Source organism: Oryctolagus cuniculus, chromosome 9 (assembly GCF_051225735.1).
Source record: "Oryctolagus cuniculus isolate XC-2025 breed Fujian yellow rabbit chromosome 9, ASM5122573v1, whole genome shotgun sequence".
In the NCBI taxonomy this organism is placed as follows: Eukaryota; Metazoa; Chordata; class Mammalia; order Lagomorpha; family Leporidae; genus Oryctolagus; species Oryctolagus cuniculus.
Window position 1 is genome coordinate 68,854,614 of NC_142875.1, and position 25,649 is coordinate 68,880,262.

Below are 25,649 nucleotides of genomic sequence, written 5' to 3' on the forward strand. Positions count from 1 at the left end.
TTCTTTCCTTAACACTTTGTAATTTTCATTATAGAGATATTTCATACCCTTGGTTAAATTTATCCCAAAGTATTTAAATTTTTGGTAGCTATTGTGAATTGAACTGATTTTTAGAACGGACATGGCATTGTTTGTCTATCCAAAGGCTACTGATTTTTGTGTGTTGATTTTATATCCTACAACTTTACCAACTATCTTATGAGTTCCAATAGTCTCAGTGGAGTATTTTGGTTCCCCTATGTACAGGATCATGTGATCTGAAAACAGGGATAGTTTGACTTCCTCCTTTCCAATTTGTATCCTTTTGATTTCTCTTTCTCTTTCTTGCCTAAAGACTCTGGCTGTAACTTCCAGAACCATACTGAATAGCAATGGTGACAGTGGTCTGGTTCCTTATCTTAGTAGAAATGCTTCCATCTTTTCCCCATTCAGTATGACACTGCCTGGGCATTTGTCATATATTGTCTTGACTGTCTTAGTTCTTTCTATATCCCATTTGCTTAAGGTTTTTATCATGAAAGCATGTTGTATTCTATCAAATGCTTTCTCTGCATCTATTCAGATAATCATATGGTTTTGATTCTCCAATTTGTTAACGAGATGTTCATGCTTGTTGATTTTTATATGTTGAACAATCCCTGCAAAAAGGGGTAAATCCCACTTTTTTAGTGTTTTCATAATGTAATATTTTACAGCTTAGTTTTATGTTCTTAGAATAACTTAGTATATAGTTATATTCCCTTTCCTCACACATTTATGCTTTTCTGAACTAAAAGGAAGTTCCTTTATTAAGTTTTTGACAGAAATAAACTCTGTAGAAAGGTTAATATAAGATTTATTCAGGGAAGAATGAGTGATGTAAGCCTATGAGACAAACCCCAACAAATTTTAATGAATATTGGGCAGTATTCCCAAGTTGTCAAGTTCTAGTGAGAATTTATGCAAATTTTCATTTATAATTACAGAGTGAGCATGCATTGGCCTAGTCAGAAAAACTAGGTTTTAGGTCAAGCAGAGGTAACTTTCTCACAGGTTGGAGATTACTGTTTATAGAAGCATGATTGTCTCTCTCTGTCTCTTGATCTCTCTTCCTCTCTCTCTTATGCTCTCTTTTCCTTCTTTGTCCCTTCCCTCCCATCTGTTGGGTTTCCCCACCAATAAACCCTTTCAGACAGACAGAAAGAAAGAAAGAAAACATGATTGTTTACAAATATCTTCAGACAGGGTATGCTGAAGGCTACTGATTAATTTTAAGAAAGACACTTCTGGGATTAAACAAGGAATGAATATATATATATAAATATATATATTTATATATATATATATATATAAAGAACAAAGGGTTGCTCAAGATTCTTCCAGATGACTGAGACAGACAGTACCTGCTTATCACCCAAGTCAAACTGACCTGCTGGATAAGATTAATAGCTCTGTGCAAACATTCCACAGATTGATCTTAGTAAATATTTCTCTTGAATGTTTTGCATGATTTTCCGCAGCAGTTTGTTCTCCTACTGTATGAATTATAAATTAATTTTTAAAAATAAAAAAATTTAATTGAAAGAATTCATTTTTCCAGTTGACTTCTGTATTTTTCCTCAATTGGGTGATCACAAATATAACTGCTATAAATATCTACAGAAAGGCTAATACGGTTTATTTCATTAGGGAAGAAGTATACAGTAGCCTTTGGGTACATTCAAATTAAAACCACAATGAGGTATTACTCCATATATCATATGATGGCTAAGATTTAAAAGAATAATAATAATAAAAAAAAAGACCTGATAATACCAACTGCTGGCAAAGATGAGAAGCTATTGGAGGTCTCAAATTTTACTGGTAAATTTCTATCTAGGAGTCTAGGAGTGGGATTTCTAGGGCATATAAGATCATTTTAAATTTTATTATAATAAACTATCTTCCAAAATGGCTGTACTATTTGCATTCCTACCAACAAGCTTGAGATTTCTCCTTGCTTTGCATATTTTTCTTTTTCTTTTCTTTTCCTTTTTTTTTTTTTTTTTTTTTTTTTTTGCCATTCTGAGAGGTTGTGTAGAAGTACCTCATTGGGGTTGTAATTTTCATTTTCCCAGTTACCATTCTACATGTTTAACAGAAAATGGTGGCCATTTCCCTGTCATTAAATGCCCATGTCACTAAGTACCCTCTTTTTAAAAGGGTGAAAAAGTAGTCTATCATGATACATGTGTTATAATTCCTAACACCACTGGATATTATTTCCAATTTTTTACAACTACAAAACTACACTGTGAACACAGTCTTTGATTCCATCTCCATTTCCTTATGAGATTCCTAGGAAATGGGAAAAGAACATATTTTTTGTCGATGGATTCTGACAAATTATTTTCTAGAAAAGTTGTACAAATTGAGATTCCCATAAACATGATTAAGGATCTTTATCTCACTACTCAATAATATATTATTACCTTGGAAAGGTTTAAAAATTTTTACTGTCAATATTTCTTTAATAACAAGTTAATTTTTTTTCATGCAAATCATCTTGCTTTGGTGATCATAACTTTATGTCCTTTGTTCATTTTCTATATGTTAATGCTTTCATTTGTTGATTTGTATGAGGTAACCACATTTCTCAAAGGCAGAGATCAAACTTTATATGTGAAGCAGGTAGGCCTACCTTTGACCTCCTCACTCAATTATTTATTTGAAACACACTTCAAATGAGCAAACATTTGCCAATTGTTAATGCACAAAAATACTTCATGGGACAGGTATTTAGCCTGATGGTTACGATATCATTTAAGATGCCCATGTTCCATATCAGAAGTTTGGTACCCAACTCTGGTTCCTGTCAATGCAGACCTTGGGATATAACAGGTAATGGCTTAAATGACTGGGTTCCTGTCACCCATGTGAGAGACTTGGATTGAGTTCCCAGCTCCAGTTTTGGCAAGGCCAATCCCCAGGCAATTTCAGGCATCTGAGGAATCAGCCAGTGAATGGGAGCTCTCTTGATCTCTCTCAAATAAATAAATGAATAAGGGGCCACTGCTGTGGCATAGCGGTAAAGCTGCTGCCCACAGTACTGACAACACATATGGGCACCAGTTCAAGTCCCAGTTGCTCCACTTCCAATCTAGTTCTCTGCTATGGCCTGGGAAAACAGTAGAAGATGGCCCAAGTTCTTGGGCCTCTGCACCCGTATGGGAGACCCAGAAGAAGCTCCTGGCTCCTGGCTTCGGATTGGCTCAGCTCCAGTGTTGCTGCCTCTCCTTCTCTCTCTGTGTGTAACTCTGGCTTTCAAATACATACATAAATAAATGAATAATAAGTAATACCTCAGTAGACTCAGGAATGTATCTTGCCTTCCACAATGGGCTTATTTTGTTTTTCAGAAGAGACTACTTGTGATAGAATGGAATCTATCTATATTTCAAAGAGGAAATGGTTGAGCTAGATGTCAATTACTTTCCAAAACAATGTAATTTTTGTCAGTGGAAACCACTATTATAGAGAGAAATGCAAAGTACAATGTAGGTGGTAGGTCTACAAGTAACAATATAGGCCATAAGCACAGTATGTAAGCGGCACAAGCAACCCTGCCTTACTCCCTCCCCAGCATAAGTGTCAAGATCTTATGGAACCACCAAAAGTTCTTGAAATCAGGTAATGAAGTTGTTACTTAAAAGGCAGGAGTGAGAAAGGGAAGGGAGGGTGGGAAGTATCATTATGTTTTTAAAACTATATGAAATACATGATATTTGTTCCCTTTATATAAATAAATTTTTAAAAATTTGTGACAGTATAACAGTAAATTAAAAAAATTAAGATAGCAGGTAGGCATTTGTCTGAGTTACTAAAATGCCACTTGGGGTGCCCACATCCCATGCCTGAATGCCTGAATTCAAGTCTTGAGTCTGTCTCCAATTGCAGATTCCTGCTAATGTGCATTCTGGGATGCAGCCAGTAATAGCTCTAGGAGTTGGGTCCCTGCTGTTCAAGTGGGAAACCTGGCTGGCTTTTCTGGCTCCTGGCTTTGGCCTCACCCAACCCAGGCTGTTGCAGGCATCTGGGGAATGAATAAGCAGATGAGAGAGCTCTGTCTTTGCCTTTCAAATAAATTAAATGAATACATTTTTAAAATCATGCTAAGAAGTCAATTCTACTCCTACTACTACTTGCAAATATTGTGTTCCCTGCCATAATAGCTTTAACCCTTCAACGGCAGAATGTGAAGCAGGCATCTTGGTCCACAAGATGGAGGTGCATGATTAGGGTGGCAGAGCAACAGGACAGGGGCATCAGCCCCAACCAACTGTGTGCAGCACAGCTACCAGATCCACTCACACTTTTACACAAGAAAAAAGTAAACTTTTCTTTTAAAGACTATAATTTTTTTTTAGCTTCTCCAACAAAGTTGCCAAATCTATATCTTAACTAACATAAATTCCAAGCTGAAGGGAATGGACTTTGTCAATAATTTAATGGCACATAAAATGTTGTCTTTAAGGGAAAGAAAAAGAGTAGCTAAATTAGGGCAGTGGCAGTGAGTAGGAAGGTGAAGAGGAAAGCCGTTCTGGCGACTGAAGCTACAGATTTTCACTTGGGCAAAAGAGAGAGGTAAGAATCTGACGTTTTAAATCTGAGCCACAGAGAAGATGGCTACATCATTAATTAAGACAACAAATATACAAGAGGGAAGAACTGTCTACAAAAGGAGTAGATCAGGTCCCAAAAAGGCCAACTAAAAGTATGCAAAGTGCTCAAGAGAGCAGAATTTGACATACATGTAGAAGCTTTTTGTATTAAAAATGATAGTTTAAGCAGCAGAACAAATAAGATTATAAACAGAGAAGTCACAGGAGGTTTACCTAGAAAAGGATCCCACAATCCTTAAAAAAAAGTCAAATTACATATATACATACATATGTGTACACACACACACACACACACATAAAACTTCCTTCTGAATGTTCCCATATACCACATTGGCAGTAATGAATGGAAATCCCCATTATTCAGGCATTTAATCAATTTTGCTGATAAACAACATAAACTGTGGTGGTCATTTTGATCTGGATACTGTTGTAAATCTTTTTTATTTTCAGTTACACTGTTTAATTTAACCTCATAATTGGTCATATTGGTTAAAGACCAGAAAGGCGATGGTGAGATGCACTAGATTAATAAGGAAAATAGAGAATCTAGTCCTCCAGGTCGTGAAAGTGACCAGCTGTTAAACTGGTTCCTTAGGTAAATGTTTCCAACCTCTTAATCCAATAGAAACTATTCAAATAATAATTAATCTTTTTTTTTCAAAATATTACAAATAATTTCTTAGCCAAGGAAGTAAATAATGTGCTTCATGGCTGTCTGTCAGGACCTGGAAGCCGCTTCTCCTTCCGCCTGGGCATGGTGTCCGCAGAGGATCAGTTTGCCGTCATGTCGGCTGCTCTTGCAGCTCTGGCCGCTTCCTACGGTTCGGGTTCGGGGTCCGAATCTGACTCGGACAGTGAAGGCGGCCGATGTCTGCTGCCAGCCGCCGAGTCTCTCATGCATCTGACTAAATCGCCTTCGGCCAAGCCCTCGCTGGCAGTGGCGGTGGACTCGGCTCCAGAGGTGGCAGTTAAGGAAGATTTGGAGACTGGTGTTCACCTTGACCCTGCTGTCAAAGAAGTTCAGTATAATCCTACATATGAGAAAATGTTTGCTCCTGAGTTTGGACCAGAAAATCCCTTTAGAACTCAGCAAATGGCTGCCCCAGAAATATGCTTTCTGGATATGGTGAACCAGCTAACATCAATGACTTCATGTTTGAACAGCAGAGAAGAACTTGTGCCACATATGGTTATGCACTGGATCCTTCATTAGATAACCAAGTGTCTGCCAAATATATTGGTTCTGTAGAAGAAGCTGAAAAAAATCAAGGTTTAACTGTGTTTGAAACTGGTCAGAAGAAAACAGAAAAGAGGAAAAAGTTCAAAGAAAATGATGCATCTAATATTGATGGTTTCTTGGGACCATGGGCAAAATATGTGGATGAAAAAGATGTAGCCAAAGCTTCAGAAGAAGAACAAAAAGAGCTGGATGAAATCACAGCAAAGAGGCAGAAAAAAGGCAAACTGGAAGATGAGAAACCTGGGGAGGAGAAGACAATCTTACATGTTAAAGAAATGTATGACTATCAAGGCAGGTGCTACCTTCACATACCTCAGGATGTTGGTGTAAATCTACGGTCAAGGGTGCCACCTGAGAAGTGTTATCTTCCCAAAAAACAGATTCACATATGGTCTGGACACACCAAGGGCGTCAGTGCAGTCAGACTGTTTCCTCTCTCTGGCCATTTGTTGCTGTCTTGCTCCATGGACTGTAAAATTAAGTTGTGGGAGGTTTATGGAGACCGCTGCTGTCTGAGAACATTTATTGGTCACAGTAAAGCCGAAGGGACATCTGCTTCAACACCGCAGGAACACAGTTTCGTAGTGCAGCCTATGACAGACACCTGAAGCTCTGGGACACTGAGACAGGACAGTGTATATCAAGATTTACAAACCGAAAAGTGCCCTACTGTGTCAAATTCAATCCTGATGAAGACAAGCAAAATCTCTTTGTGCCTGGGATGTCTGATAAAAAGATTGTGCAATGGGACATTCGAAGTGGAGAAATTGTGCAGGAATATGATCGGCATTTGGGAGCTGTCAATACCATTGTTTTTGTTGATGAAAACAGGAGATTTGTTAGTACATCTGATGATAAGAGCCTAAGAGTTTGGGAATGGGACATCCCTGTGGATTTCAAGTATATAGCAGAACCCAGTATGCACTCAATGCCTGCAGTGACTTTGTCTCCAAATGGGAAATGGCTAGCATGCCAATCAATGGACAACCAAATCTTAATTTTTGGAGCCCAGAACAGATTTAGATTAAATAAGAAAAAAATTTTTAAGGGCCACATGGTAGCAGGTTATGCTTGTCAGGTGGACTTTTCACCAGACATGAGCTATGTGATTTCAGGAGATGGAAATGGAAAATTAAACATTTGGGACTGGAAGACCACAAAACTCTATAGTCAGTTTAAAGCTCATGATAAAGTGTGTATAGGCGCAGTGTGGCACCCTCATGAAACATCTAAAGTCATAACGTGCAGCTGGGTGGTCTGATTAAACTGTGGGATTAGGAGATTAAGCCTTAAACTATCTAGGATCATTTTTGATCCAATGTCATATTTAACTACTTTTTTTTTTTTTTTTTTTGACAGGCAGAGTGGACAGTGAGAGAGAGACAGAGAGAAAGGTCTTCCTTTGCCATTGGTTCACCCTCCAATGGCCGCTGCGGCCGGCGCATTGCGCTGATCCGATGGCAGGAGCCAGGTACTTTCCTGGTCTCCCATGGGGTGCAGGGCCCAAGCACTTGGGCCATCCTCCACTGCACTCCCGGGCCACAGCAGAGAGCTGGCCTGGAAGAGGGGCAACCGGGACAGAATCCGGCGCCCCAACCGGGACTAGAACCCGGTGTGCCGGCGCTGCAAGGTGGAGGATTAGCCTAGTGAGCCATGGCGCCGGCCAACTACTTATTTTATTATATGTGTTGGATGACAACCTGATTTACAGATAATATCTTCCTTACATGGCCTTATGGAATTGACCCATTACTTGAAAAAAAAATTTGCTAAGTCAGACTCATAAAATTCATTGACAGCTTCATTTTGTTCTATACAAATATTATTTATGCAGAGAATGGCCATTGATTTTGCATCTGACAAATAGTTCTTGTTGGCAGGAAGTTTTGAGTTTCTGTTCATGTCATACTGAAGGGATCCCTTTGGGGTCAAGAAAGAATCCCTAGTGGATTCGGCATTATAGAGGAGATAATGTAGTTAGTAACTCAGAAAGGTACTGTATATGTACATCTTCAACCAAAAGTGCAGTTAAAAAAACCAGGGATAATGTAATTTAATATAAATCTGATATAAGAATTAAATCACACATAATTACTGTTCATATTATTTTCAGTGGGTCAAGTTCCAGTCTTTTGGCTTGAGTTCCACTATTTTTGATGACATATGTTATATATATTTTTAATTGTAAATCAGTAACATCCTTTGACTGCAACATTCCTCTGGTTATTAAACAATATGAAATAAAAATCAGTCCAGAGTTCTTTCCTTGACTTCCTTCCTGATCAGTGTAGATAGATCTATTATATTTTATCAGAGAATTATATTGTTTTAGAAGATGGAACTGGAGAGACAGAGCCAAGACTCTGAGTTTTATTTATATGCATGGACAGTAAGGAGCTTTCAGAATCAGGATCTACTAGGTCATTGCTTCACAGATGTTACTACTGAAATCTTCCTCACAGGAGAAAAGAGTATGAGGGCAAAGTCCACATGTCAACTTGTCATTTCTTAGAAGTCATATGTTTTATCTTTAAAATTATTCTGATTTTGCTTGTAGATATATATATGACTTTTTTTTAAGATTAGAAAAATTGTAAGCATCTTCCCAAATCTTTGAAAGAAATTGACACTCCAAGAGGATGGCCAAGCCTCCAAGTTGGAGGAGCAAGTGACCATGGTGAAAATAGCTTAAACACTTGAGATTATGAAATCCATATAGCCTCATGAATATGGGGGCTAACAGCACTTTAGTTTGACAAGCCCTGTCTCCTGTTCTATTACAAATCTACAATGGGCATTTAAGTGGTTTGAAATACTTCAGAATCATGCTATAAAAGATTGTTCAGTCGCTGCTCAGAATGCTGGCATGGTGTTCAAATGATGTTGAGTGTTGAAAACCTGAAAAGAAGATTAAGGGCTGAGTCCTATGCTGTCATAACAGGCATGTTCCTTGCCTGAAGACAGCTTCCAGTTTTACAAATCAAAGTTTAAAAGGCCTGGCATATATGACCACTACCTGTAGACACAAATAAATTTCAAGGAAGAAAATAGAAAAAAGCCATGAACGTGGAGAAGATGCATTTTTGGACATACAGGCACTCAAAGAAACACAAACACACTGCCCACCTACTGCCAGGAAAAGTGGGAAGTTTCTAGAGAAGGAAAGATTCAGACGAGACCTTTCCTTTAGTTCCAACCACTGGTTTTAAGAAATGTGAATTACTGAAATGCGATGGGACAAAAAAAAACTACTATATTTAAACTGTCTTGTTTGCCAACAGTATTGTACGTTATAAGTCATAATTTCTAAACCTGAAGTTATCTTATTGTGTTTTTGACTGTTTCTAAACTAACTGTATATAAAAGTTACCTCCTTTTTTAAAAAAGATCATATTTTTTAAATAAAGCATTTTTGTAGAAAAAAATAAGGAAAATAGAAATATTTCTGCAAATTCATCTCAAAATATTTCTGCAAGTTAACATATAATGTGATCAAGATTCTTACAAAGCACAGCAAGATGTTTCTGGTACTTCAAAAATAATTTTAAAAAGAAAATTATTATATGTAGTTTGGCTTTTCAGTTACTTAAGAGAAAAAAATCCATCACTTTTATTTTTTTAAAGATTTATTTTATTTATTTGAAAGAGTTACAGAGAGAGGTAGAGCCAGAGAGAGAGAAAGAGGTATTCCACCCACTGGTTCACTCCCCTACAGGGCCTTAACAGCCAAAGCTGAGCTGATACAAAGCCAGGAGCCAGGAGTTTCCTCTGGGCCTCCAATGTGTGTGCAGGGACCTATGCACTTGGGCCATCTTCTACTGCCTTCTCAGGCCATAGCAGGTAGCTGTATCAGAAGTGGAGCAGCCGGGACTTGAACTGGCGCCCACATGGGATGCTGGCGCCACAGGCCAGGGCTTTAATCTGCTGCGCCACAGCACTGACCCCCATCCATCAGTTTTTAAATGTAGTTTTTTTAAAGAGGTGTTTACAATCACCATAAAGTCTTCATTCATAAAATCATCTAGATTAAATGTTTTATAGTACAAAATTAACAAATTTCAAACAGGTTCTGTGTAGTTTTTATGCTGAATTATATAAATAGGTTTCAATTTACATATTTTTACAAACCACTCTAGTCCTTTAAAGTGTTATCACATCTTTTTTCTTTTGTCATTCAATAATGTGGAAAAAAAGCTAAATTTGTATATAGTATCAGACTGCACTGGAAAATAATCTTTTATCTTTTTCTTACTTTATTTGAAATGCAGAGAGACAGAAAAGATCTTCCACCTTCTAGTTTACTCTCCATACTCCCACAACAGTCCACAGCTGGGCCAGGCCAAAGTCAGGAGCCAAGAACTCAATCTGGGTTTTCTACATGAGTGGCAGCCCAACTACTTGAGCCATCACTGGCTGCCTCTCTGGTGCACATCAGCAAGAAGCTGTAAGTGGAAGTCAAGCTTGGAACCCAAACCAAGTGATATGGATGTAGGTGTTTCAGCCACTATGCATAACGCCTGGTCTAGAAAATAATCTGTAACACTGCAATCTGAGTGAAAAAAAAATCACCAACACACCAACCTAAACAGAAGTCACTGTGCATTTGCTCCCCATGAAGGACCTCTGTCCTTAATGAGTAGTACTATGAGAATTAACCACAAAACTTGTTCTCAAATGGTTCTTTATATGTTGCGTGTGTTGTTTTTGGGTGCAAACTGCTGAAATCTTTACTTAGTATAGAGTTGTATACAAAGCTAATTAAAAATGAATCTTGGGGCCAGTGCTATGGTGCAGTGGGTTAATGCCGTGGCTTGAAGCGCCAGCATCCCATAGGGGCACCAGTTCAAGACCTGGCTGCTCCACTTCGAATCCGGCTCTCTGCTATGGCCTGGGAAAGCAGTAGAAGATGGCTCAAGTCCTTGGGTCTCCACCATGTGGGAGACCCAGAAGCTCCTGGCTCCTGGCTTCAGATAGGCACAGCTCTGGCCGTCGCGACCAAATAGGGAGTGAACCAGCGGATGGAAGACCTCTCTCTCTCTCTGCCTCTCCTTTTCTCTGTGTGTAAATCTGAGTTTCAAGTAAATAAATAAATTAAAAAAAAAAAAAGAAATCTATGGGACTGTATTCCTCAAAGAGAAATCTGAATTTTTAATAATTACCAATTTAAAACTACAGAACATATTTGTGCAATTTAGTAAAGCTGCAGTGTTTTGACTTTAAGTCATATTGAAAGAGAAATCCAAAGAGCAATAAAGATTTTTCAGCAGAAGAGACCTAAAGCCTTTAGGTTATGTTTGGTGTTCATTTATTGAGATTTTATGTGCTTGGGGCTGCCACCTGTGGTGCCTGCATCCCATATGGGTACCAGTTCTAGTCTCAGCTGCTCCACTTCTCATCCAGCTCCCTGCTAATGGCCTGGGAAAGCAGTGGAAAATGGCCCAAGTGCTTGGGCCCCTGCACCCTCGTGGGAGACCTGGAAGAAGCTCCTGACTCCTGGCATCAGATCAGCCTAGCTCTAGCAGTTGAGGCCATCTGGGGAGTGAACCAGTGTATGGAAGATTTCTCTGTCTCTCTCTTTGCCTCTCCTTCTCTGTCACTCTTTCAAGTAAATAAATAAATCTTTAATAAATAAATAAGAGATTTTACGTACTTTAAGGAACACAATGGCAAAGACAGCATTATGGCTTTAGGGCTTGCCTAAGTTTCCTCTATAATACGGTCTTCCTAAGGCCAGTGCTGTGACGGAGTTGCTAAGCCTCCACCTGCAGCACTGGTATCCTATATCCTGGTTCAAGTTCCAACTGCTCCTCTTCTGATCCAGCTCTCTGCTTATGGCCTAGGAAATCAGTGGAACATAGTTCAAGTGTTTGGGCCCTTCCACACACACGGGAAACCAGGATGAAGCTCCTGGCTCCTGGCTTCGGATCAGCTCAGCTCTGGCTGTTGCAGCCATTCTGGGGAGTGAACCAACGGATGGAAGACCTTTCTCCTTGTCTCTCCCTCTCTATCTATAATTCTACCTCTCAAATAAATAATAAATTAATAAATAAGGTCTTCGTAAACAGACTTCTTGCTCAAAAAAAACAGATTATGAGCCAAACCTTAATATTATTTGTATGTAAACACTGAAAGCAACAAATTAGTCCAAATACAAAGTCAAGTTTTCCAGAAAGTGGGTTAAAAATTATTTTTCAGTTAGGCTAAAAAACAGACCATATCTGTATCTTCCATTATTGCATTGTTTCATTTATTCACCAGTAATTACATTGTCTAATACATGCTCAGCACTTCTATAGGGGAACGAGATACAAATGTGAGGACAAACTTCCCCTTAAGAGCCTGCAATACATTCAAAAGCAACACCTACTGAGGCAGACATCGTGCTGCAGTGGGTTCAGCCTCCTTCTGGGACACCAGCATCCCATGGAAGAATGCCTGTCCAAGTCCCAGCCACTCTCTGTCTTTTTTTATTTATTTATTTATTTAATGAATGAATTTTTACATAGATACAACTTTAGGAATGCAGTGGTTCTTTCCCCCATGCCCCCCACCCCACTCCCATCCCACCACCCATTCCCTCTCCTATCTCCTTCTTCATTATGGATCATTTTTAGTATGTCTTTATATACAGAGGACCAACTCTATGTTAATCATAGATTTCAACAATTTGCCACCATGCCCACACACAGCATATAGAGTACAATTTGGAGAGAGAATTTGCCGTCGATTCTCATATTGCAATTCAATATGTAACAGAGTTAATTATATGTATTTTAAAGCAATTGGAAAAAGATCCCAGTTAAAAACAAGGGAGGGAATAAGAGATGGAGGAGGTAGCTAAGAAATAATCATGGGGCTCCAAACCCATAAGAATCGGTGGTATAAACACCACTGTCACTATTAGAATGATCATATTAAATGTTAAAGGCTCCCCCACCCCGCTCCCTTAAAAAATGTTAAAGGCAACAGATAGACTGGTCTAAATTTAAAAGGGATGACATAAATAACATCAAGTACCTGGTAAAAATAATAGAATTAAAAAAGGAAGGGCCAACACGGGAAGCAGTCCACACAGCAGACTCCTAGAATGACTTTCGCAGTACATAACCCTCTGACCTCAGAATCAACCCATCAGGCTGCCTGGTTGGGCTGAAAGGCCTGCAAGAGCATCTCAGGCATGGAAAGACAAGACTCTGGGGAAAAAAAAAATCCTACACGGAGGATCTCTGTGAGACCTCAGAGGAAAGGAAGGGTCATCAAAGAAGGAGACGCTCTTCTCTGACAGGAGAAGAGAACATCCTCTTTGCTTATGGCCATGTCCAAATACCGACGGAGTCTATGATCACAAAAGGCCTCCATAGCCCTGGCAGCCCACGACAAGAGCTTCTGATTCAGTATTCCTGCTAATGCATTCTGGGAAGCAGCAGGTGATGGCTCAAGTGCTTGGGCTCCTGCCACCCATGTGGGAGACCTGGATTGAGTTCCAGGATCCTGGCTCCAGCCTAAACCCAACCCTGGTTGTCACAGGCATTCCAGGAATGAATCTGCAGATGAAGTGCACTCTGTCTTCCCTGCCCAGGTAAATGAATATTTTAAAAAGAGAAAGGGGGGGGGGGGGTGAGTATCTACTGAAACCTGCCTGAAGTGTCTGGGCAAAGCTATTAATCCTATTCATCAAGTTGATTTGACTTGGGTGATATGCACATAAGGTCTGTTTCATATCAGCCATCTGAAACAACTTTATATAAATCCTTTGTTCTGTAGCTACACATTCCTTATCTAGTCCCAGAAATGTCCTTTCAATTAATCAGCAGCCTTCTATTTAGCATACTGTATTGAAGATGTTTGTAAACAATGTTATAAAAACAGTAAGCCCCAGTGATGGAACAAAGACATAAGCCTCAGCCATTCTTGCTCATTGCCCAAAAGACAAACATTGGAAGTATTCCTTGCCCTTCAATCTCATTTGGGTCTCACACTCTATAACCTTCATACTGGACCCTGCATTCTTTTCCAGGTTCCCAAGGCCTCACCCAGTTCCAGGAATTTACCTAGGCCTGCTGCCTCCTACCTCCACCTCCACCCCTAGCCCTCCCACAATATAAAAAGGACTGGCCCCTGGAGGCTGGGGCCTTCTGCCATGTGTTCAGTCAATGTGCACGTGGGCAGTTGGTCACCCACAGCTGCAAATTTATTTTCTCTGAATAAATTCGGTCTGGCTATAAATTCGTACACTGTTTCCTCTCTATTCTGCGCCTCTTTCCCTAACATCCAGCCTGTGAGAAATTTGCCTCCACTTACCTAGAGTCTACTAGTTTGGGTCAAGCCAATGTAGGGTCACTGTTTTATGATAAATCAATATTTCCTGTCATGGGATACATATATTCTGATTAGAAGTTGACCACTTTCGAATACTTCCCAAGACTCATTAAAAGTTGTTGGGGAACAGCTGTTTGGTGTGGTGGTTAAGATGTCACTTAGGATGCTTGTGTTAGGAAAATGGCACCGTTTTATCTATGGTGCGATCTACACCCTGACACCATCCTAGGCTCTAGCCGCGCAGCCATTGCTGGAAGCCAGGTGGCCACAAGGCCCAACCACCAGTGTCAAGCTCCACCCCCATCCTGATGGTATTCAATGCTCCTGCTTCCCTGCCTGCCCTCTGGCAAAGTTTTAAAAGGATCTGTTCCTGAACTCTCTCAGCTCTCTACTTTTCTCATCTCTTCTCTCCTCGATCTCTCTGCTCTCCTCTCCTCTCCTCTCCCCCTCTCATCTCTCTGCTCTCTCTTTTCTCTCGTCACTAGCTCCTCTCGTCTCTCTCTCTTACACTCTCCTTCTCTTTTTCCTTCTTTGCCCCTTCCTTCCAGCCTGCTGGGTTTCCCCAATAAACCCTTTCCCTTACTCTGGTGTTTGGTGTGTTTTGTAACGATCTTAGAGCTTGCATCCCCTATCAGACTGCCTGGGTTCAAGTCCCAGCTCCAAATTCCAGCTTCCTGCTAATGCAAATCCTGGGAGATAGCTCTAGTACTTGGGTCCCTGCCACCCACATGGGAGACTTAAGATTTGAGTTCGTGGCTTTCATCTTTGGCCTGGCTCAGCCCTGGTTGTTTGTAGGCACTTGGGAAATGAACATGCAAATGGAAAAATCTGTCTTTCTATAAAAAAGGCAATGATTTCCTGTCTTCCTGGGCCTGTGTCACTCATATATTCTGCCCTGAATAAGTTGTGTATTATTTTACAGAGTCTGTTATTTCTATCAACAAGTATTTTACCAATGAGCTCCTATCATGTTTCTGGAGTTTCCTACTCATTAATCTGTTACCTGATAAACTTGTAAAGAACACATACTTTACCCATCAACTCAAACCACATTATTGACATATGAATTTTTGTCACTCAGGTTTAAAAAGATCACGGATAGCCGGCGCCGTGGCTCACTAGGCTAATCCTCCGCCTAGCGGCGCCGGCACACCGGGTTCTAGTCCCGGTCGGGGCGCCGGATTCTGTCCCAGTTGCCCCTCTTCCAGGCCAGCCCTCTGCTGTGGCCCGGGAGGGCAGTGGAGGATGGCCCAGGTGCTTGGGCCCTGCACCCCATGGGAGACCAGGAAAAGCACCTGGCTCCTGGCCCCTGCCATCGGATCAGCGCGGTGCGCCAGCCGCGGCGGCCATTGGAGGGTGAACCAACGGCAAAGGAAGACCTTTCTCTCTGTCTCTCTCTCTCTCACTGTCCACTCTGCCTGTCAAAAATAAAAAATAAAAAAAAATAAAAAAAAAAAGATCACAGATAAAATGGTAAGTAAAGTAAACTTAATTCTCAATTTGTCAATTATTTTATCTTTTTTTTTCTGGTATTCCTGTTACAAACTACATAATGTACTGTTGACTTGGTTAGATCATCACTCAAGACAGTATCTTGACTTTATCCTCATTCCTCTCAAAACTGCTAGTTATTCACAAAATAGCCTTTAATCAGCTTTTCAGGTCTGATAAATTTTCTCTCAAATGAAATAAGATACAGGTTTTCTACTGTAAATTCTTTTTAAAAAATTGGAATGAAAATGACATAATTCCTGCTTCTTTCCTCCCACCCTAAAAAGAAGACAGAACTTAAGGTGCTTTCCCATACAGAATCCTTCCCTTATTCTGTGAGGAGTACCCAAGCATACCATGGTACACCCCCAAAATACATACATTTCAACACAGAGAAACCAGGAAATCAAGAGGGCAAAACAATTCTTTCACTTTCCTTTTTCTGTTGTTTAGGAAAAGACCACAGCAGGCAGCAGCACTGCGGTGCAGTGGGTTAGGCCACGTATCCGGAGGCTGGTACCCCTTATCTGAGCGCAGGCTCCGCTCAGTTTCCCATCCAGCTCCTTTGCCAATGTGTCTGGGAAAGCAGCCAATGATGGCCCACTGCTAGGGCCCCTGCCACCAATGTGGGGAACCAGGATAGAGTTTCTGGCTTCCATCTGTCAGTCAACCATTTGGGAAGTGAAGATCTCTCCTTGTCTGCCTTTCAGTAAGTAAATAAATATTTAAGAAGAAAGAAAAGGAAAGGGAGGGCGACAAAGGAGGGGGAAGGGGTGATGGGTGATGGAGGAGGGAGGCGGGCGAGGGGACTAGGGAACAAAGCAGCCCAGCCCTTCCCTCGATAACAAAGAGAAGGAAGAGGTCCCTCTGGAGCCTGAGTGGTGAGGCGTCGCCCTCTCCCCTTCCACTAGCAGCTTTGTTCCTGTCTGAATCACGCAGCCCACCAGCCAGCCTCCTTTAGCTAAAGGGGGCTGATGTTCAGAATCTTTCCGCTACGAAAGTCACTGCAAAAGCCCTCCGGGCCCGAAGAATCAGCATCAATGCATCAAAGCCTCCTCTAACCCGATAACCAACACACCAAAGCCTGGGATCCCCACCCCCCACCCCCGCCATAACCACCATTCCTCGCTCTCCCTCGCCAGGGACGAGACTACAGGAAATCTATCCTTTTGGGCAAATGAGAACTAGCTGGGTTTCCTTCAGGCCCCTCCTCTCTACCATTGCTCCCCCAGCACCCGTCTTCAAAGACAAGCCACGACAGGAGCTTTCAACGCCCAAAGAGCCCAGCCCAAGCCACACACAAGATGGCAGCCACACACCTACCGAAGGGAACAGCGGCGGCGCCACCACACCAGAGAAGCCGGCCTCCAAACTGCGGATAACCCGATTGGCCTAGCGCGAGAGCGCGAGACAAGCAGAGAGCGCTGGCGGCCAATCAGGAGACGGCGCGTCAGGCACCGCCCCGGAGTCTGAGGTACGCGCGCGGCGCCTCTGATGCGTGGGTTTAGCGGGGAAGGAAACCAATGGGCTCCCTGCCCTGTGGCTGGGGACCTTGGCGTTCGACTCCTCCCATATAGCGAGCGCTTTAAGAGGGCCTGTGCTTTAGCGGTTGCGCGCTGCTACTAACTTCCCGGCTGAGGCGAGGCGACGAGACAGTTTTGGGGTTAGTAAATGGTGAAGTACTACTTTCCCGCCAGAGGGTATCTGCGGCCTTGGGGTTTCGGCGGCGTGGAGACAAAGTAGCCGAACCCGTCGGGGACTCCTAGCCTTGCCATCCCTCCCGGGAGAGCACCGCCCTCACCTCTGACTAGCGGCGAGCAGCCGAGCCCCCGCTGTGTGTGTGTGTGTGTGGCTCTCGGACGGTTCCTGCGGAGCCGTGGGAGGACGTGGGAACGCCGGGGAGCCCTCGACCCCAGCCCATGCAACCCTCCTTTTGCACCCAGGTGCAGTCCCGGGGTGCGGAGGAGTCCGCGAGAGCTCTGAATTCTCAGCCCTAACCCCGCCCCCGTTTCAGTCTCTTATCTTGCAGCGCACACCTTATTAAAAAGTGGTGATTCCTGAGCCGCTGGCTTCTGACTGCAGGCTAAAATCCAGAAGCAGAACTTGAAGGTTTAACCACTGTTTCCACAGGTAAGGTTACACCCAAACCTGAATATGTGAAAATCATTCATCCAAGATCACAGAGTTGAGGTTAGGTCCTCCGAGCGCCAGACTATAATAAGCACCTGCAGCCCAATAAGCAGTTAAGGAAGTGGGTGTGCAGGCATCTTCGGCGTGCGGAAATGAGCAGGGAGCTCTGTGTGTTAGAGTGGGTGAAGCCGAGGAGAGGGGTTCGGTGGAGCGGTGAGAACATGGGCTCTGGAAATCGGGCTGCCCGGTTTCTTACCGTCCGTCATCTCGCTCTGACGTGCCTTAACTCCATCAGAAACCTCGTTCACCTCACAGGGTTGCTGTGCGAATTCACTAAGGACACGGGAAGTACTTAGCAGCTGGCCTGACACGTGGTTTATTCTCAATAAACGTTCTCTCCTGTTACCAGAATTACAATAAGAAATGAGAGCATCTGGTAGGGCTGTCTTGGCCATTGCAGCCCATCGTCCTATATATAGGACGTCTCTAAGGACTTAAATTGAGCAATGCTGTTAATGGTTACTTTGATATGTCGTTGAAATATGCGCAGAGTTGACAGCTTGGGACTTACAGGGTTAGGGACCTGTTTTTACAAACAAAAGGGAACCATGTCTTGAAATGAAGCAGGCTGATTTTAATTAATTTTCTGCCAAATTGAAAAAATGAGAAGGGGGGAAAAGTGAACAAGTTTTCAAAGCCCTGTCACTCTGAAATACTAACGCTGGTTGTCTGTGGCTGATGAGATTGTGAATGATTTCAATTCTCTTTTATATACTTTACTGTATTTCCCAAGTTTTCTTCACTAAGCATGTTTTCATAAATTCAGTGATTTTCAAAATCTCCTTTTGTGTGTACACAAGACAGATGAGAGCTTTTCAAAAATAAGGCTTTTAATGAGTGCTTAGGTGAAAATCCAAGTTGATAGAACCTTTCTGAAAGGCAGTTTGGTGATATGTTGTCGATGGCTTTAAAATAGGCAATACTTTTCAAATTAAGCACACTTTTATATCCTACTTTTACCAAGTTAGACCCTTGCAGAGAAAGAGCATGATCCAGCTCACCCTGTCCCTCTGCCATGTGCCCCTGAGGACTTCAGGTCAGAGCCTTCTGGTTCTTTGTATCCTTACAAAGTAGAAACAGAAAAGGGTGCGTTCTATAACTTTGCTTCACTTGACAGTGTTTTCCCAGTGTATACGTGTTATTTATAGCTCAGCATCTTACTTATGGGCCATTTATTTTACCTGCTGCATACCATGATTGAACTATTCTGTTTATGTAAAATATTTCTGACTCTTCTATAGGTTTTTATATTTAATTATGTTATGTGCTTTTAGGGGGACCACCCTAGGTTATTTCTAGTTTTTCACCTTACAAACAAAAAAAGGAGTTTTTGTGCTTTTATTCCTGTGCTATTTCTCAAGGATATATATCTGAAAATGGAATTGCTTGGTTTTAAGTTGTAAGCATTATTAGTTTTAGCAGGTCATACTAAATTTGCCTCCACAGTTCAGTTTTCCCACAATCCAGATCAACACCAGATATTCTGAATTTTCACCCATCTGATGGCTGAAAATGATTTGTAAATTGTCATTCTGTAACTTAAGGCTCAAATATTTATTAATACTTATTCACCTCTAATTTATATACATTTCTATAATTTTTTAAAAAGCATACTTTTTTATATAAACCTTTAATTTCAGAATAGTTTTTAACTTTACAAAACAAAAGTTGTGGAGTAGTACAAAGAGTTACAACCAACTTCCCCTATTATTAATATCTTATATTAATATGATTATTGGGTCATCTTTTTCTTAATAATTTGAGAAACTATGTGTCCTGGATACTATATATCTTGTTCATTTTTTAAATCTCTTTGGTGTCTATGGTTAGTTGTGCTTCCTTTTTGTTGCTATTGTTCCAATAAACAGATCTTCAAAAAGCTAATGGAAGAGGTAATTTAAGGAAAAAATTGCATGAATTCCAAATTTTTTTTGCACTAAAATAAGATCTTTCAATTCCATTTTTCCATGGCCTTTTTTTTTTTTTTTTTTTTTAAGATTTATTTATTTGTTAGGCAGAGGCAGAGAGAAGGAACCATCGGATGGTTCACTCTCCAAATGGCCGCAAGGGCTGGAGCTGAGCCAATCCAAAGCCAGGAGCTTCCTCTGGATTTCCCACGTGGGTGCAGGGGCCCAAGCACTTGGGCCATCTTCTACTGCTTTCCCAGGCCATAGCAGAGAGCAAGATTGGAAATAGAGCAGCCGGGACTTGAACCAGTGCCCATATGGGATGTTGGCACTGCAGGCGATAGCTTTACCTGCTATGCCACAGCGCCGGCCCCTACATGAACTTTTTTGAAGTGCTCTCCTATTATCAATGTTTTCTCCCAACTCTTTGCTTGACTTTTGACTTTTCTTTTTATTAGTTGTCCTACAAGTAGATTCTCACTTCTTCCCAATCTTTAGGCCTCTTTTTATCTTACTGCACCTCTAAACTTCTAGTACGCTGTTGAGTTAGAGCAGTGGTGGCACATTCTCTTCCTAATACAAATCCTTCCACTGTTTCACTTTGTAGTATGATGTTTGCTGCCAGGTTTTGATAGATAGTCTGCATTAGATTAAGGAAATTATCTTTTATTACCATATTGCCTCAGGCCCTCCTTCCTACCCTGCCTCCCCAGAAGTATTCAGTTGTTTCATTTTTCTATATCAAGACAGTTTTCTTCCATTCATCTTTTAATATAGGAATTCACATTGATAAACTTTCCACTGCTAAACTTGTTGGTATTGCTGGATAAATCCTACTTTGGTAATAAACCTTTAATCTTTTCCTGGAAACCTTCATTTTGACATCTGTACCCAGAAATTATTTTGGCCTTGTTTTATGTCAAGGTTGCTGTCATTGTTGAGTAGCTTCCCATGTTTTTCCTGCTGTGGAACAGTTTGTGTATGATAGGATTCATCGCTTTAAAAGTTTTGTACAGTGCATCTGTAAAACCTTACGTTTCTCATATACTGGGAGTGAAGTGTGACCTGCAGCCCTGATAAGATCTTTACAGTTTAAGTGGCTCACAGCTGGCCAGCTCCTCATGGTGGCAGCAGCGGCCAGGGTGCGGTGCAGAGGTGACTGACCTGAGCTTCGAGCTTGGCTGGTGTGCGCCAAGCCCTGGCCCGGCCTCCTCAGGCCCACCGTCTCTGCATCCCTGATGCTGTGCAGGTGCTGAGTCCGCCCCAGCCGGAATGATGGTGATGAATTTCCTGGGCCAGAGCATGCTCCAAAGTTCCTGGGACCAAGTATTTGCTGCCTTTTGGCAGTGATACCTGAATCCCTGCAGCAAACATGTCTTGATGGGAGACAAAGTACACTCAGGAGGTGACCCCTGACCAGAAGCTCCTGTTGAGTCAACTCCTGACCAAGACTAACAGATTGCCCTGTGGGGCAGAGCAACTGTTTATTGCCAGTGTTGCTCACTTGTGTGCATCCTGGAGGACTCTGTTGTGGACCCACAGAACCAGACCATGACCACCTTCACTTGGAACATCAGCCATGTGTGGTTCAAAAGCAGTGTGACCCAGACTATGAAGGGTTTTGAGTATATTTTGGCCAAGTTGCAAGGTGAGGCCCCTTCCACACACTTGTTGAGACAGCCAAGGAAACCACAGCACTGGCAGCTACAGAGAAGTCCAAGGACCTGGCCAACAAGGCAGCCACCAAGAAGCAACAGCAACAGCAGCAGTTTGTGTAGCCAATCTGGCCTTGCTGTGACCCAGGCCCTCCCCAGTGCTGTCACTGTACCCCAGACAGTGCACCCGACCTCCCTGCCCTCTCCCCATTGTACTTTTATATTAAAAATCAACTTCCAGGCCTCTCTACTGTCTGGGTGGGGGGTTGGGGGTAAGTGTCAGGACTGCTTATGTCTGCTTTGGGCAGCTGATAGCAGAGGTGCAGGGATAGGTGGCGATTGGCCCAGGGTCTTAGACCAGAGTGTGTGCAAGTGAAGGGGTAACCTGATAGACTGCGAGCTCCATGAGGCCAGGGCTCAGTTTTGTCCTCTAATGTGTCCCAGCCACCCGGAACAATATCTGCCCACAACAGACACTCAATAAATATTTGTTGAATTAAAAAAAATATTTTTAAGTTTAAATTTCTTTTTGTATTTACTCATCTACTTGAGATTTTATTTCTTCAACCTGTTTGTTAGTTTATATTTTCCTAAAATTTTTTTTCAGTTTATCTGTGCTTTTAAATTCATTGATTTAAATTGCTTGAACCTTAAAATGTTCAAAAATCTCTTCAACAGCTGTAGACATATCTTCCTTGTGTTATTTTGTTGATCTTTTCCTGGCTTCAGTGATTTCAGTTTTCTAACAAACAATCCACTGAAGGCCGGGTTATTTCTCTGCGTGCTGCTTTGGCAGAAACCTTCAGGTTTTAATGTGTGTCATTTCAAGTGATCTCCATTTCTAAATTTTTTTTTTTTTTTGACACGCAGAGTGGACAGAGAGAGAGAGATAGAGAGAAAGGTCTTCCTTTGCCGTTGGTTCACCCTCCAATGGCCACCGCGGCCAGTGCACTACGGCCAGCGCACTGCACTGATCCGATGGCAGGAGCCAGGTACTTATCCTGGTCTCCCATGGGGTGCAGGGCCCAAGCACTTGGGCCATCCTCCACTGCACTCCCGGGCCACAGCAGAGAGCTGGCCTGGAAGGGGGGCAACCAGGACAGAATCCGGTGCCCCGACCGGGACTAGAACCTGGTGTTCCGGCGCCGCAAGGTGGAGGATTAGCCTAGTGAGCCGCGGTGCCGGCCTCTAAATATTTTTAAATTTCTACTTTGATTTACTCTGTAACTCCAAATTTTTTGGAAATTTGTTAAACTTCCAATGGTAGTTTGCATAGGGAGTTAACTCGTTAATGTTGTTTGTTTTGATTTTTTGCTATATACACCGACTTTGATCTAAGAACATTGTTTTAGAATTTGTCTTTTGGTCTGTTACACAGTTTGGTTACTTTTTATTGTTGTTTCCCCAAAAAAAGTACTTTTTGGAGTACAGAATTGTATACATTTGGTAAAATACAGCTTGTTAATTTATTTGTGGCTTTAATCTCCTACATTTTGATTTTTTGCCTATTTATAAGTCATTTCTGAGAAACCTTTGTTACTTTTCCCCCAAATTTTTCAACTTGTGCCTTATTTCTTTCAAGTTTGTTTATATATTTCAGAGTGATATTATTTGTACATAGAAGTTCATGAATAGATCTTCAGGGTGAATTGTTTCGTCAAGTGTAAAATATTTCTCTTGTTGGTTTTCATAGTAAATTTTTGATTTTTTTTAATATTTATGTATTTATTTGAATGTCAGAATTACAGAGAGAAAACAAGAGACAGGGAGAGATCTTCCATTCACTGGTTCACTTCCCAAATGGCCACAGTGGCCAGGGCTGGACCAAGTGGAAGCCAGGAGCTTCATCTAGGTCTCCCGTGTGGGTGCAGGGGCCAAAGGACTTGGGCCATACTCCAATGCCTTTCCAGGTGCATTAGCAGGGAGCTGGATTGGAAGTGGAACATCTGGGGCTCGAACCAGCACCCATATGGGATGCTGGTACTGTGCCACAGTGCCAGCCCCCCATTATGTTTCTTGTATTTATTGATGTGTCTTTTTTTTTCACACTCCTTCATTTTAACCTTTCTTTAACCTTGTGATGTGGGTGAATCTCATTTTAAAATGTCATTGGTGCATTTTGCTTAATCCAATCTGCGAGTCTGTCCTTTAGGTAAGAGTTGACACATCCACCATTACTGTGATTCTTAACATGCTTGGTCTCATTTTTGTCATCTGAGTTACCATGCTTCTCTGTGTATCTTATTTTTCAGTTTCTTTTTAATTGAGGTTAACTCCAAATTTTCTTTATTCTGTTTTCTCTCAGTATATTAACTTTGTATTTTCAATACAGTTCTTTATTTTTAAATTTAATCAGTATTGGTATTTCCTGAAGAATCTAGCATGCTTCTACTTTACTTTGTCTCATCTCAAGATGTTGCCTTCCAGTCTTCCTCCACAAAAGAGACAATCTCTCATGGTGATTCCTTCTCTAACATTTTTTTTTGTTACTGAAATCCTTGTTTAATCCATATTCATTTAGCATTAATGTGTTTTATCTGCTAACTATTGCTTTTTATGACTCAGTGCTTTTGTTCTAGCTTCATTTTTCTTCATGAAGTACTTCCTTATTTCTTTCAGAGTCTCTGTGCCTCTAACTGGTGATTTTTCAAAATTAGATGTCATTTCAAGGATGAGGCTTCCTGCGTTAGCTCTTTGAGGATATTAAATACAACATTTGTTTTAAAATTATCATTTGGGTACTCTGTTGATTTCTGCTCTTGAACAGATGTCCACCATTTTAGGGGCTTACCAGGGCACTTGCATGGTGTGGCCTTCAGATGCTTCAGGACCTGGGCTGTGCAGTTTATCCTGCCAGCCCTCTTGCTATTGTGATTACAATTAACATTACCTCTGCAGTGTCTCTTCTGTTTCCTTCCCCCAGAGAAGCCTCACAGGCTTGGCCCACAGGGAGTTCCCTTTTTTGTTTTCAGCATGACTACATTTTGTTTTTAAATTTTATGACTACATATTTGTAAAGATATTTTAATATGTCTGTGAATTTAGTGTGGAAGTGGCAGAAGAATTTCCCATGTGTTAACATTTTGATAATGAAAATTTTTGGTCCATTCTACCTCTGACTATATATGCTAAGAAAATAATCAGATATTACATGTAAAGTATAATTATTCCAGCATATTATGCTGAAAATAGTAATTTAAAAATAATGTAAATGTCTAGTTACAGGGGTTTATTTACATTAATTAATTAAAAATGTATTAAAATTTATATTAATATATGGATTTAAATTTTTTGTTACTTATTTCTATTTTATTTGAAAGGCAGAGAGAGAAAGATCTTCCACTTGCTGGTTCACTCCCCAAATGTCCCTAACAGCCAGGGCTGGGTTAGGTAGAAGCCAGGTGCCCAGAACTCAGTCTGGGTCTCCCACCTGGATGATAGGGACCCAAGTACTTGAGCCATCACCTGCTACCTCCAATGGAATGCGTTAACAGGAAGCTGGATTGAAAGTAGAGGAGCCAGGACTTGAATCAGACACTACAGTACAAGATGCAGTGTCCCAAACAGTGGATTAGCCATTGTGTCAAATGCCCACTCATGTATTTTTTTTTTAATATTTATTTATTTATTTTGAAAGTCAGAGTTACACAGAGAGAAAAGGAGAGGCAGAGAGAGAGAGAGTCTTCCATCCACTGATTCACTCCCCAGTTGGCCGCAGTGTCTGGAGCTGGGCCAATCTGAAGCCAGGAGCTAGGAGATTCCTCCAAGTCTTTCACACAGGTGCAGGGGCCCAAGGACTTGGGCCATCTTCTGCTTTCTCAGGCCATAGCAGAGCTGGATCAGAAGTGGAACAGCCAGGTCTCGAACTGGCACCCATATGGAATGCCAGCACTGCAGGTGGGGGGCTTTACCTGCTAGTCCATAGCACTGGCCCCATCTATGGATTATTAACCAAAGTACATTATATAACCACTTAATCATATAAAAATATTAATGATGGGGAAAGTGCAAAATATGTCATTAATGAAAAGTAATTAAAATTATACGAAAATCTTAATTTTTTAAAAATGGGAAAATTAATAGTAATAATTGCTAATATTTATTGAATATTTTTTGTATGTGTGATACTATTCTAAGTGATTAAGTCTTATCCTCACAACCGCCTGTGAAGTATTTAACATTAATATCTCCATTTTGAGAGGTTTGT

General features: G+C 41.3%; 2 protein-coding genes and 2 pseudogenes across 42 annotated transcripts in view; 3 read left to right on the plus strand and 1 right to left on the minus strand.

The window, feature by feature from the left end:
• Window positions 1–17,151, minus strand: part of CAB39L (calcium binding protein 39 like) — a 120,774-nt gene extending 103,623 nt beyond the window's left edge. For 21 of the 29 annotated variants that reach the window (XM_089304174.1, XM_089304167.1, XM_070048875.2 and 18 more), the window contains exon 1: window positions 17,014–17,151. The gene's annotated coding sequence lies outside the window, so the exon portion shown is untranslated. Of the gene's footprint in view, window positions 1–6,192; window positions 6,333–17,013 lie in introns of those variants that run through there. The other 8 variants (XM_089304171.1, XM_070048889.2, XM_070048871.2 and 5 more) reach the window with 1 other exon arrangement.
• On the plus strand, window positions 5,290–7,173 carry LOC100358728 (pre-mRNA-processing factor 17 pseudogene; annotated as a pseudogene). Its single transcript, XR_016213280.1, has one exon. The product of XR_016213280.1 is annotated as a pre-mRNA-processing factor 17 pseudogene (transcript).
• The window catches only part of SETDB2 (SET domain bifurcated histone lysine methyltransferase 2), a 56,963-nt gene continuing 48,340 nt past the window's right edge, over window positions 17,027–25,649 (plus strand). For 5 of the 12 annotated variants that reach the window (XR_007913885.3, XR_011378576.2, XM_051832215.3 and 2 more), the window contains exon 1: window positions 17,304–17,820. The gene's annotated coding sequence lies outside the window, so the exon portion shown is untranslated. 12 annotated transcript variants of the gene reach the window in all.
• On the plus strand, window positions 21,063–21,699 carry LOC138843803 (PRELI domain-containing protein 1, mitochondrial pseudogene; annotated as a pseudogene).